This window comes from Oncorhynchus kisutch, unplaced genomic scaffold (genome assembly GCF_002021735.2).
Source record: "Oncorhynchus kisutch isolate 150728-3 unplaced genomic scaffold, Okis_V2 scaffold2680, whole genome shotgun sequence".
NCBI classification, from domain to species: Eukaryota; Metazoa; Chordata; class Actinopteri; order Salmoniformes; family Salmonidae; genus Oncorhynchus; species Oncorhynchus kisutch.
The window spans coordinates 432780-448097 of NW_022264625.1; the positions used below are offsets into that span (position 1 = coordinate 432780).

Below are 15318 nucleotides of genomic sequence, written 5' to 3' on the forward strand. Positions count from 1 at the left end.
TTACACATACTGTATATAGATCTACTGTATTTATTACCTCTCTCATCCTGCCTCATTTACACATGCTGTATATAGATCTACTGTATTTATTACCTCTCTCATCCTGCCTCATTTACACATGCTGTATATAGATCTACTGTATTTATTACCTCTCTCATCCTGCCTCATTTACACATGCTGTATATAGATCTACTGTATTTATTACCTCTCTCATCCTGCCTCATTTACACATGCTGTATACAGATCTACTGTATTTATTACCTCTCTCATCCTGCCTCATTTACACATGCTGTATATAGGGGATCTACTGTATTTATTACCTCTCTCATCCTGCCTCATTTACACATGCTGTATATAGATCTACTGTATTTATTACCTCTCTCATCCTGCCTCATTTACACATGCTGTATATAGATCTACTGTATTTATTACCTCTCTCATCCTGCCTCATTTACACATGCTGTATATAGATCTACTGTATTTATTACCTCTCTCATCCTGCCTCATTTACACATGCTGTATATAGGGGATCTACTGTATTTATTACCTCTCTCATCCTGCCTCATTTACACATGCTGTATATAGATCTACTGTATTTATTACCTCTCTCATCCTGCCTCATTTACACATGCTGTATATAGATCTACTGTATTTATTACCTCTCTCATCCTGCCTCATTTACACATGCTGTATATAGATCTACTGTATTATTGCTTGTATGTTGGTTCATTCCATGTGTAACTCTGTGTTGTTGGATGTGTCGAACTGCTATGGTTTATCTTGGCCAGGTCGCAGTTGCAAATGAGAACTTGTTCTCAACTAGCCTACCTGGTTAAATAAAGGTGTTCTCAACTAGCCTACCTGGTTAAATAAAGGTGAAATAACAAATTAAACAGTATGACAGGGTGATAGACCGTTTTGTTCTTCTGGAATTTTGTTGCTGAAGAGAATCTCTTCTCTCACTCTGTTTTGGTTCATGCAGGTGACTGTGACAGGGTGCCATCTCTTCTCTCACTCTGTTTTGGTTCATGCAGGTGACTGTGACAGGGTGATATCTCTTCTCTCACTCTGTTTTGGTTCATGCAGGTGACTGTGACAGGGTGCCATCTCTTCTCTCACTCTGTTTTGGTTCATGCAGGTGACTGTGACAGGGTGCCATCTCTTCTCTCACTCTGTTTTGGTTCATGCAGGTGACTGTGACAGGGTGCCATCTCTTCTCTCACTCTGTTTTGGTTCATGCAGGTGACTGTGACAGGGTGCCATCTCTTCTCTCACTCTGTTTTGGTTCATGCAGGTGACTGTGACAGGGTGCCATCTCTTCTCTCACTCTGTTTTGGTTCATGCAGGTGACTGTGACAGGGTGCCATCTCTTCTCTCACTCTGTTTTGGTTCATGCAGGTGACTGTGACAGGGTGATTGATATCTCTTCTCTCACTCTGTTTTGGTTCATGCAGGTGACTGTGACAGGGTGCCATCTCTTCTCTCACTCTGTTTTGGTTCATGCAGGAGACTGTGACAGGGTGCTATCTCTTCTCTACTGTGTTGCATTGAGGTCGTTTAAACCTCTCCAGTTAACTAAATGATTAATTTAAGTTTGACTTCGAGTGTCCGTGTGTTGAATTTCAACATCAACAACAAGTAGAGAAATCTGCTGAACACACACACAGACACACACACACACACACACACACACACACACACACACACACACATAAATCAGAACCATGGACTGCCACATATGTATCTTACGTTGATGAGACTAAATAGTTGTTGGTATCTTTTAGTTGTACCTGTCTGTTAAATGCAACATGTGTTGTGGACTCCACCGGACAGACTCTCTGATTTAGTGATGAAACAAAGGTGTGGTTGAATCTGCCACTGTGTCTTCTTATTGTCTGGGCCTTAGGCTTATATATCATGGTTGCAAAGCATATGAACTAGCAGGTTATAGAGCAAACAATGCAATTATCACAACACATGTGTTGTACCATGTCTTCCCCAGTGATATTACCCACTATATTACCCACTATTATCACAACACATGTGTTGTAACATGTCTTCCCCAGTGATATTACCCACTATATTACCCACTATTATCACAACACATGTGTTGTACCATGTCTTCCCCAGGGATTTGACCCACTATATTACCCACTATTATCACAACACATGTGTTGTACCATGTCTTCCCCAGTGATATTACCCACTATTATCACAACATATGTGTTGTACCATGTCTTCCCCGGTGATATTACCCACTATTATCACAACACATGTGTTGCAACATGTCTTCCCAGTGATATTACCCACTATTATCACAACACATGTGTTGTACCATGTCTTCCCCAGTGATATTACCCACTATTATCACAACACATGTGTTGTAATATGTCTTCCCCAGTGATATTACCCACTATTATCACAACACATGTGGTGTAACATGTCTTCCCCAGTGATATTACCCACTATTATCACAACACATGTGATGTACCATGTCTTCCCCAGTGATATTACCCACTATTATCACAACACATGTGTTGTACCATGTCTTCCCCAGTAATATTACCCACTATTATCACAACACATGTGATGTACCATGTCTTCCCCAGTGATATTACCCACTATTATCACAACACATGTGATGTACCATGTCTTCCCCAGTGATATTACCCACTATTATCACAACACATGTGATGTACCATGTCTTCCCCAGTGATATTACCCACTATTATCACAACACATGTGCTGTACCATGTCTTCCCCAGTGATATTACCCACTATTATCACAACACATGTGTTGTACCATGTCTTCCCCAGTAATATGACCCACTATTATCACAACACATGTGTTGTAACATGTCTTCCCAGTGATATTACCCACTATTATCACAACACATGTGTTGTACCATGTCTTCCCCAGTGATATTACCCACTATTATCACAACACATGTGTTGTAATATGTCTTCCCCAGTGATATTACCCACTATTATCACAACACATGTGGTGTAACATGTCTTCCCCAGTGATATTACCCACTATTATCACAACACATGTGGTGTAACATGTCTTCCCCAGTGATATTACCCACTATTATCACAACACATGTGATGTACCATGTCTTCCCCAGTGATATTACCCACTATTATCACAACACATGTGTTGTACCATGTCTTCCCCAGTAATATTACCCACTATTATCACAACACATGTGATGTACCATGTCTTCCCCAGTGATATTACCCACTATTATCACAACACATGTGATGTACCATGTCTTCCCCAGTGATATTACCCACTATTATCACAACACATGTGATGTACCATGTCTTCCCCAGTGATATTACCCACTATTATCACAACACATGTGATGTACCATGTCTTCCCCAGTGATATTACCCACTATTATCACAACACATGTGTTGTACCATGTCTTCCCCAGTGATATGACCCACTATTATCACAACACATGTGTTGTACCATGTCTTCCCCAGTGGTATTACCCACTATTATCACAACACATGTGTTGTACCATGTCTTCCCCAGTGATATTACCCACTATTATCACAACACATGTGTTGTACCATGTCTTCCCCAGTGATATTACCCACTATTATCACAACACATGTGGTGTACCATGTCTTCCCCAGTGATATTACCCACAATTATCACAACACATGTGTTGTACCATGTCTTCCCCAGTGATATTACCCACTATTATCACAACACATGTGTTGTAACATGTCTTCCCCAGTGATATTACCCACTATTATCACAACACATGTGTTGTACCATGTCTTCCCCAGTGATATTACCCACTTTTATCACAACACATGTGTTGTACCATGTCTTCCCCAGTGATATGACCCACTATTATCACAACACATGTCTTCCCCAGTGATATTACCCACTATTATCACAACACATGTGTTGTACCATGTCTTCCCCAGTGATATTACCCACTATTATCACAACAAATGTGTTGTACCATGTCTTCCCCAGTGATATTACCCACTATTATCACAACACATGTGATGTACCATGTCTTCCCCAGTGATATTACCCACTATTATCACAACACATGTGATGTACCATGTCTTCCCCAGTGATATTACCCACTATTATCACAACACATGTGATGTACCATGTCTTCCCCAGTGATATTACCCACTATTATCACAACACATGTGTTGTAACATGTCTTCCCCTGTGATATTACCCACTATTATCACAACACATGTGTTGTACCATGTCTTCCCCAGTGATATTACCCACTTTTATCACAACACATGTGTTGTACCATGTCTTCCCCAGTGATATGACCCACTATTATCACAACACATGTGATGTACCATGTCTTCCCCAGTGATATTACCCACTATTATCACAACACATGTGTTGTACCATGTCTTCCCCAGTGATATTACCCACTATTATCACAACAAATGTGTTGTACCATGTCTTCCCCAGTGATATGACCCACTATTATCACAACACATGTGATGTACCATGTCTTCCCCAGTGATATTACCCACTATTATCACAACACATGTGTTGTACCATGTCTTCCCCAGTGATATTACCCACTATTATCACAACACATGTGTTGTACCATGTCTTCCCCAGTGATATTACCCACTATTATCACAACACATGTGATGTACCATGTCTTCCCCAGTGATATTACCCACTATTATCACAACACATGTGTTGTACCATGTCTTCCCCAGTAATATTACCCACTATTATCACAACACATGTGTTGTACCATGTCTTCCCCAGTGATATTACCCACTATTATCACAACACATGTGTTTTGCCATGTCTTCCCCAGTGATATTACCCACTATATTACCCACTATTATCACAACACATGTGTTGTGCCATGTCTTCCCCAGTGATATTACCCACTATTATCACAACACATGTGTTGTAATATGTCTTCCCCAGTGATATTACCCACTATTATCACAACACATGTGTTGTACCATGTCTTCCCCAGTGATATTACCCACTATTATCACAACACATGTGTTGTAATATGTCTTCCCCAGTGATATTACCCACTATTATCACAACACATGTGGTGTAACATGTCTTCCCCAGTGATATTACCCACTATTATCACAACACATGTGTTGTACCATGTCTTCCCCAGTAATATTACCCACTATTATCACAACACATGTGATGTACCATGTCTTCCCCAGTGATATTACCCACTATCATCACAACACATGTGTTGTAACATGTCTTCCCCAGTGATATTACCCACTATTATCACAACACATGTGTTGTACCATGTCTTCCCCAGTGATATTACCCACTATTATCACAACACATGTGTTGTAATATGTCTTCCCCAGTGATATTACCCACTATTATCACAACACATGTGTTGTACCATGTCTTCCCCAGTGATATTACCCACTATTATCACAACACATGTGTTGTAATATGTCTTCCCCAGTGATATTACCCACTATTATCACAACACATGTGGTGTAACATGTCTTCCCCAGTGATATTACCCACTATTATCACAACACATGTGTTGTACCATGTCTTCCCCAGTAATATTACCCACTATTATCACAACACATGTGATGTACCATGTCTTCCCCAGTGATATTACCCACTATCATCACAACACATGTGATGTGCCATGTCTTCCCCAGTGATATTACCCACTATTATCACAACACATGTGTTGTACCATGTCTTCCCCAGTGATATTACCCACTATTATCACAACACATGTGTTGTACCATGTCTTCCCCAGTGATATTACCCACTATATTACCCACTATTATCACAACACATGTGTTGTACCATGTCTTCCCCAGTGATATTACCCACTATTATCACAACACATGTGTTGTAATATGTCTTCCCCAGTGATATTACCCACTATTATCACAACACATGTGATGTACCATGTCTTCCCCAGTGATATTACCCACTATTATCACAACACATGTGTTGTACCATGTCTTCCCCAGTGATATTACCCACTATTATCACAACAAATGTGTTGTACCATGTCTTCCCCAGTGATATTACCCACTATTATCACAACACATGTGATGTACCATGTCTTCCCCAGTGATATTACCCACTATTATCACAACACATGTGATGTACCATGTCTTCCCCAGTGATATTACCCACTATTATCACAACACATGTGATGTACCATGTCTTCCCCAGTGATATTACCCACTATTATCACAACACATGTGTTGTAATATGTCTTCCCCAGTGATATTACCCACTATTATCACAACACATGTGTTGTAACATGTCTTCCCCTGTGATATTACCCACTATTATCACAACACATGTGTTGTACCATGTCTTCCCCAGTGATATTACCCACTTTTATCACAACACATGTGTTGTACCATGTCTTCCCCAGTGATATGACCCACTATTATCACAACACATGTGATGTACCATGTCTTCCCCAGTGATATTACCCACTATTATCACAACACATGTGTTGTACCATGTCTTCCCCAGTGATATTACCCACTATTATCACAACAAATGTGTTGTACCATGTCTTCCCCAGTGATATGACCCACTATTATCACAACACATGTGATGTACCATGTCTTCCCCAGTGATATTACCCACTATTATCACAACACATGTGTTGTACCATGTCTTCCCCAGTGATATTACCCACTATTATCACAACACATGTGTTGTACCATGTCTTCCCCAGTGATATTACCCACTATTATCACAACACATGTGATGTACCATGTCTTCCCCAGTGATATTACCCACTATTATCACAACACATGTGTTGTACCATGTCTTCCCCAGTAATATTACCCACTATTATCACAACACATGTGTTGTACCATGTCTTCCCCAGTGATATTACCCACTATTATCACAACACATGTGTTGTGCCATGTCTTCCCCAGTGATATTACCCACTATATTACCCACTATTATCACAACACATGTGTTGTGCCATGTCTTCCCCAGTGATATTACCCACTATTATCACAACACATGTGTTGTAATATGTCTTCCCCAGTGATATTACCCACTATTATCACAACACATGTGTTGTACCATGTCTTCCCCAGTGATATTACCCACTATTATCACAACACATGTGTTGTAATATGTCTTCCCCAGTGATATTACCCACTATTATCACAACACATGTGGTGTAACATGTCTTCCCCAGTGATATTACCCACTATTATCACAACACATGTGTTGTACCATGTCTTCCCCAGTAATATTACCCACTATTATCACAACACATGTGATGTACCATGTCTTCCCCAGTGATATTACCCACTATTATCACAACACATGTGTTGTAACATGTCTTCCCCAGTGATATTACCCACTATTATCACAACACATGTGTTGTACCATGTCTTCCCCAGTGATATTACCCACTATTATCACAACACATGTGTTGTAATATGTCTTCCCCAGTGATATTACCCACTATTATCACAACACATGTGTTGTACCATGTCTTCCCCAGTGATATTACCCACTATTATCACAACACATGTGTTGTAATATGTCTTCCCCAGTGATATTACCCACTATTATCACAACACATGTGGTGTAACATGTCTTCCCCAGTGATATTACCCACTATTATCACAACACATGTGTTGTACCATGTCTTCCCCAGTAATATTACCCACTATTATCACAACACATGTGATGTACCATGTCTTCCCCAGTGATATTACCCACTATCATCACAACACATGTGATGTGCCATGTCTTCCCCAGTGATATTACCCACTATTATCACAACACATGTGTTGTACCATGTCTTCCCCAGTGATATTACCCACTATTATCACAACACATGTGTTGTACCATGTCTTCCCCAGTGATATTACCCACTATATTACCCACTATTATCACAACACATGTGTTGTACCATGTCTTCCCCAGTGATATTACCCACTATTATCACAACACATGTGTTGTAATATGTCTTCCCCAGTGATATTACCCACTATTATCACAACACATGTGGTGTAACATGTCTTCCCCAGTGATATTACCCACTATTATCACAACACATGTGTTGTACCATGTCTTCCCCAGTGATATTACCCACTATTTGACACAACAAAATATGGAAAAAGGGTGTGTGAATACTTTATGAAGACCTAAAATGGAGAGCTCTCCACTAAAGATTTACAAACAATTAAACCCTTGAGGCGCCCCGAAAATAATATTAAAAAGTTTGGTCCATGGACACAGAGGGGATAAACACTAAAGTTACCGACTAGCTTGGCTAGCTAGCAGGTCGTTCGTCTGAACAACAAACGTCGGTATTTCAACACTGTAGCGAACTCCATCGTTATTCCCGAAGATCGCCTCAGCCCACTCTGTGCGATTACTTCATAGCTAGGCAAATAAGGTAATATTATGAAACTGGGCTCCATGGCAGATGCAATGAACTAGTTTTCATCAGAAAAAAACATTGTTAAAAATGTAAGGTGTCTAGCCTACTTGAAGAGCCCGAAAATGATATTCAAAAGTTTGGTCCTTGGACACAGAGGTTAACACTAAAGTTACCGTCCATCTAGTGAAGAGAGGAGGGGTTAAACACTAAAGTTACCGTCCATCTAGTGAAGAGAGGAGAACCAGACAGTGGAAGCGTAAAGATAGCTAGCAAACATTTGTATATTGCACTGTTCCGTACAATTGACCTTCTTTTAGCGCCCCAAAAACATAATACTTCAAGGTCAACTGTAATATGAATACCAATGTAAAGCACAATTTCTCCCCTTCCCAGCTAAATCAATGAGGAGACCTTCAGGCTGCCCGCCTCTGCATGAATGAAGGCAATGAGCAGCCAGTGGAAAATACTGAGCATAGGGGTTGGCAATGTTCTGTAGTTAGTCATGATTGGCTCAGTGTTCTGTCACTCATGGAGACACTACGTCACCTCAAAATCTACAGGGAGATCTCTAAAATTCAAGCCCATTGGATGCTGCCATAGAGTTACATTAGAAGTGTCCATCCAAAAGGCTCAAGGTCATTGGCCACAGATAAAATGAACATCACGTTATATCTACAGTAGCTTTGATTGGACTGATCATATCAGCATCATGTTATATCTACAGTAGCTTTGATTGGACTGATCATATCAACATCATGTTCTATCTACAGTAGCGTTGATTGGACTGATCATATCAGCATCATGTTATATCTACAGTAGCGTTGATTGGACTGATCATATCAACATCATGTTATATCTACAGTAGCTTTGATTGGACTGATCATATCAGCATCATGTTATATCTACAGTAGCGTTGATTGGACTGATCATATCAACATCATGTTATATCTACAGTAGCGTTGATTGGACTGATCATATCAGCATCATGTTATATCTACAGTAGCTTTGATTGGACTGATCATATCAACATCATGTTATATCTACAGTAGCTTTGATTGGACTGATCATATCAACATCATGTTATATCTACAGTAGCTTTGATTGGACTGATCATATCAACATCATGTTCTATCTACAGTAGCGTTGATTGGACTGATCATATCAGCATCATGTTATATCTACAGTAGCTTTGATTGGACTGATCATATCAGCATCATGTTATATCTACAGTAGCTTTGATTGGACTGATCATATCAACATCATGTTATATCTACAGTAGCTTTGATTGGACTGATCATATCAACATCATGTTATATCTACAGTAGCGTTGATTGGACTGATCACATCAGCATCATGTTCTATCTACAGTTGCGTTGATTGGACTGACCATATCAGCATCATGTTATATCTACAGTAGCGTTGATTGGACTGATCATATCAGCATCATGTTATATCTACAGTAGCTTTGATTGGACTGATCATATCAACATCATGTTATATCTACAGTAGCTTTGATTGGACTGATCATATCAGCATCATGTTATATCTACAGTAGCTTTGATTGGACTGATCATATCAGCATCATGTTATATCTACAGTAGCGTTGATTGGACTGATCATATCAACATCATACTTTCAAAACCGTTGCAAAGCAAATCACTAGTCTGTTATTCAGTGAGAGGGGGTGTGGTCCAAGTCTTTTCCAATCACTAGTCTGCTATTCAGTGAGAGGGGGTGTGGTCCAAGTCTTTTCCAATCACTAGTCTGCTATTCAGTGAGAGGGGGTGTGGTCCAAGTCTTTTCCAATCACTAGTCTGCTATTCAGTGAGAGGGGGTGTGGTCCAAGTCTTTTCCAATCACTAGTCTGCTATTCAGTGAGAGGGGGTGTGGTCCAAGTCTTTTCCAATCACTAGTCTGCTATTCAGTGAGAGGGGGTGTGGTCCAAGTCTTTTCCAATCACTAGTCTGCTATTCAGTGAGAGGGGGTGTGGTCCAAGTCTTTTCCAATCACTAGTCTGCTATTCAGTGAGAGGGGGTGTGGTCCAAGTCTTTTCCAATCACTAGTCTGCTATTCAGTGAGAGGGGGTGTGGTCCAAGTCTTTTCCAATCACTAGTCTGCTATTCAGTGAGAGGGGGTGTGGTCCAAGTCTTTTCCAATCACTAGTCTGCTATTCAGTGAGAGGGGGTGTGGTCCAAGTCTTTTCCAATCACTAGCCTGTTATTCAGTGAGAGGGTGTGTGGTCCAAGTCTTTTCCAATCACTAGTCTGCTATTCAGTGAGAGGGGTGTGGTCCAAGTCTTTTCCAATCACTAGCCTGCTATTCAGTGAGAGGGGGTCCAAGTCTTTTCCAATCACTAGTCTGCTATTCAGTGAGAGGGGGTCCAAGTCTTTTCCAATCACTAGTCTGCTATTCAGTGAGAGGGTTCAAGTCTTTTCTAATCACTAGTCTGCTATTCAGTGAGAGGGTCCAAGTCTTTTCCAATCATTAGTCTGCTATTCAGTGAGAGGGTCCAAGTCTTTTCCAATCACTAGCCTGCTATTCAGTGAGAGGGGGTGTGGTCCAAGTCTTTTCCAATCACTAGCCTGCTATTCAGTGAGAGGGTCCAAGTCTTTTCCAATCACTAGCTTGCTATTCAGTGAGAGGGTCCAAGTCTTTTCCAAGCTGAAGAGGATAAACATTCCCCTGCAACACCATGGACCAGAAAAAGTTGAATACATTGGCCATGCTGTGACTTCTGCTGAGTTCAAAACAACTGGGAAACTGGGAAATCTCAGATTTCAGTGAGTTCAAGACAACTGAAGAAAAGAAATTGCTCCAATTGAGAAAATAGGTCTTGAATCGTCATCCAACTATAAATTCTAAGTCGGGGACTCTGGCCTTTTCGAGAGCTCCGACCTGAAGATCAATGATGCTTTTTTCAGAGTTCCAAGTTGTCTTGAAAGCAGCATAAATCCAGAGAAGGCCAGACTTTGATGACAAAGTTTGATGACTAAATTTGCCCACAAGAATGGCCGTGCCGCCCCGCCCAGCCCTTATTTGAAGTGTTTCTACAATTCCCTATGGGAAAAATGCATGGTGGAAAAACTATTGGAACCATTTCCCTGTTTGACCGCTAGGTGTTATGGGTACTATGACACCTCCACTGTGGGGCTCTATAAAACTATTGGAACCATTTCCCTATTTGACCGCTAGGTGTTATGGGTATTATAACACCTCCACTGTGGGGCTCTATAAAACTATTGGAACCATTTCCCTGTTTGACCGCTAGGTGTTATGGGTATTATGACACCTCCACTGTGGGGCTCTATAAAACTATTGGAACCATTTCCCTGTTTGACCGCTAGGTGTTATGGGTATTATGACACCTCCACTGTGGGGCTCTATAGATCAAATGAAACGGGAGAATCTAGAGAATGTAACAATATTAGTTTCATCTTGCTGTGATGTAACAATATTCGCTGTGATGTTCAGTCCCCAAAATGAAAAAAAAAACGAAATCATTTCATAGAATTGAACTAAGACCACTTTCTCTTCGTCACAGACGGACAACATCACTTAGTGTTTCCAGCTGAAGATGTAATGAGTCTGCACACATTTGAATGGTGTCTCTGCACCGCTCAGTTGACGTTTAGGAGAAAATATCAGACACTAAAATCTATGACTCTTAGAACAGTAATATTTTACACACACATGAAGGTACCCAGAAGACTTCATTTCTGATGAAAAAACACAAATGGGAAAAAATTATGGATATAAACTCTTCATAAATTCTTAAACAAAATTGTAATCTCACCTCTTAGCTTTGGTGTCATGTTCCGCAGAGAGACTCATTTTCGAGCAATGACCCCTAAACAGAGATCCAACATGTCAGTGAACTATAATACATTAATAAATATACAAATTGTAAAATATCCACAATATACGAATATATGAATATGTTTTTTCATTTCATTGCCTACGCCCAGTTAGCGCCATTTTGTATGATTGAACTGTCACGTAGCTGTCCCAGGTGAAATGGACTGTTAGATCTGAGTGTTTTACTGTCATTCACTAAACTAAAATTACACCATACATTTAATTTCTCTTCACACTTTACAATAATCCCTGGGAAGAGTCTTACCTTGTAGCCTGAATTCACAACCAGAACCTGTCAAGTAATTTAAATATTCTGCTGAGAGATCACCTTTCTGATGACAAGTGGCTCTGTATCTTCAACTTTCTACCAACTTTCTACCAACATCCTACATGAATAACCCCTGGTAGGATCCTTACTATCCCAACTTCAACATTCTACCAACATCCTACATGAATAATTCCTGGTAGGATTCTTACCTTGCAGCCCGAATTCAAGACCAGAACATGTCAAGTCAGTGAGAGTTTCCTTTGTGTTGAGAAAGAAACCAAGGGAACAGTTTATTCACCTCCCCAATGTCAAGAAACTTTGTGTAATTTTTGTTACTGATTAATTTAGGATTCCATCAGTTCTGTTAAAGTTTAGTGGAACTGACCCCATGTCAGCATCATCAGAAACCCAGTTTAACCTGTTTACCAGAAAAGCCTTGGGTTTACAATAACATCGCTGTGTAGCTACTGCTTTCCTGCAGTCAGATGACCTAGTGACCTCATGGTGGAATGTTATTCATATTGTATCATTATTACCTAGTGACCTCATGGTGGAATGTTATTCATATTGTATCATTATTACCTAGTGACCTCATGGTGGAATGTTATTCATATTGTACCATTACTACCTAGTGACCTCATGGTGGAATGTTATTCATATTGTATCATTATTACCTAGTGACCTCATGGTGGAATGTTATTCATATTGTATCATTACTACCTAGTGACCTCATGGTGGAATGTTATTCATATTGTATCATTATTACCTAGTGACCTCATGGTGGAATGTTATTCATATTGTATCATTATTACCGAGTGACCTCATGGTGGAATGTTATTCATATTGTATCATTATTACCTAGTGACCTCATGGTGGAATGTTATTCATATTGTATCATTACTACCTAGTGACCTCATGGTGGAATGTTATTCATATTGTATCATTATTACCTAGTGACCTCATGGTGGAATGTTATTCATATTGTATCATTATTACCGAGTGACCTCATGGTGGAATGTTATTCATATTGTATCATTATTACCTAGTGACCTCATAGTGGAATGTTATTCATATTGTATCATTATTACCTAGTGACCTCATGGTGGAATGTTATTCATATTGTATCATTATTACCGAGTGACCTCATGGTGGAATGTTATTCATATTGTATCATTATTACCTAGTGACCTCATGGTGGAATGTTATTCATATTGTATCATTATTACCTAGTGACCTCATGGTGGAATGTTATTCATATTTTTTATAATTTCATAATTAATAAAGAATTCATTTTTTTATACCTAAAATCCGGTGTTTCTATGCCAAAGGGGTTTGCTATATTTCAGTCATCTGTGATGTATATAAAGTGTAATATTGGGGTGAAAAAAACCCAAATGGAATCCATTTCAACTCCACATATGACATGGTACAGGTGTTTTCTTTCTTTAAGCCCAGAACCATGTGTTTGTGGTGATACCTTAGAGTAGATTTGTTTAAGACTTCCAACAAACACTGTGTGACCCTGATTCAGCCCACTGCATTTCAAGGTTAATCATTAAAAACAACACCGTATGAACAACTAGCAGTCTCCAGGACCAGTGATTCAAGTCTGAGTTTCTGTCCCAAAGTGGCACCCTATTCCCTATATAGTGCACTACTTTGACCAGGGCCCATAGGGCTGTGTGGTGCATTATGGGGAATAGTAGTGCACTACTTTGACCAGAGCTCTATAACACCCTATTCCCTACATAGTGCACTGCTTTAGACCAGAGCTCTATAACACCCTATTCCCCACATACTGTGGTACACTACTTTAGACCAGAGCTCTATAACACCCTATTCCCTACATAGTGTAGTACACTACTTTAGACCAGAGCTCTATAACATCCTATTCCCTACATACTGTGGTACACTACTTTGACCAGAGCTCTATAACACCCTATTGCCTACATACTGTGGTACACTACTTTAGACCAGAGCTCTATAACACCCTATTCCCTACATAGTGTAGTACACTACTTTGACCAGAGCTCTATAACACCCTATTGCCTACATACTGTGGTACACTACTTTAGACCAGAGCTCTATAACACCCTATTCCCTACATACTGTGGTACGCTACTTTAGACCAGAGCTCTATAACACCCTATTGCCTACATAGTGAACTACTTTGACCAGAGCTCTATAACACCATATTGCCTACATAGTGCACTACTTTGACCAGAGCTCTATAACACCCTATTGCCTACATAGTGCACTACTTTGACCAGAGCTCTATAACACCCTATTGCCTACATAGTGCACTACTTTGACCAGAGCTCTATAACACCCTATTGCCTACATAGTGCACTACTTTGACCAGAGCTCTATAAAAAAACAACCGTGAAGCTTACAGGGCAAAGAGCCACAAACAAAGTTAACTTCCCACACTGAAAGGAGAGAAAAGGGCTACCTAAGTATGGTTCCCAATCAGAGACAACGATAGACAGCTGTCCCTGACTGAGAACCATACCCAGCCAAAACATAGAATGCCCACCCCACATCACACCCTGACCTAACCAATCAGAGACAACGATAGACAGCTGTCCCTGAACCATACCCAGCCAAAACATAGAATGCCCACCCCACATCACACCCTGACCTAACCAATCAGAGACAACGATAGACAGCTGTCCCTGAACCATACCCAGCCAAAACATAGAATGCCCACCCCACATCACACCCTGACCTAACCAATCAGAGACAACGATAGACAGCTGTCCCTGAACCATACCCAGCCAAAACATA

The 15318-nt window shown here is 40.2% G+C and overlaps 1 protein-coding gene across 1 annotated transcript in view; it reads right to left on the bottom strand.

Moving 5' to 3' along the window:
• The window catches only part of LOC116370645 (NLR family CARD domain-containing protein 3-like), a 277910-nt gene extending 265219 nt beyond the window's left edge, over positions 1–12691 (bottom strand). The window contains exons 1-2 of the mRNA XM_031819843.1: positions 12529–12691; positions 12202–12255 (exon numbers count right to left, since the gene is read on the bottom strand). The gene's annotated coding sequence lies outside the window, so the exon portion shown is untranslated. The remainder of the gene's footprint in view (positions 1–12201; positions 12256–12528) is intronic.
• Between the last annotated feature and the right edge of the window lie 2627 nt (positions 12692–15318).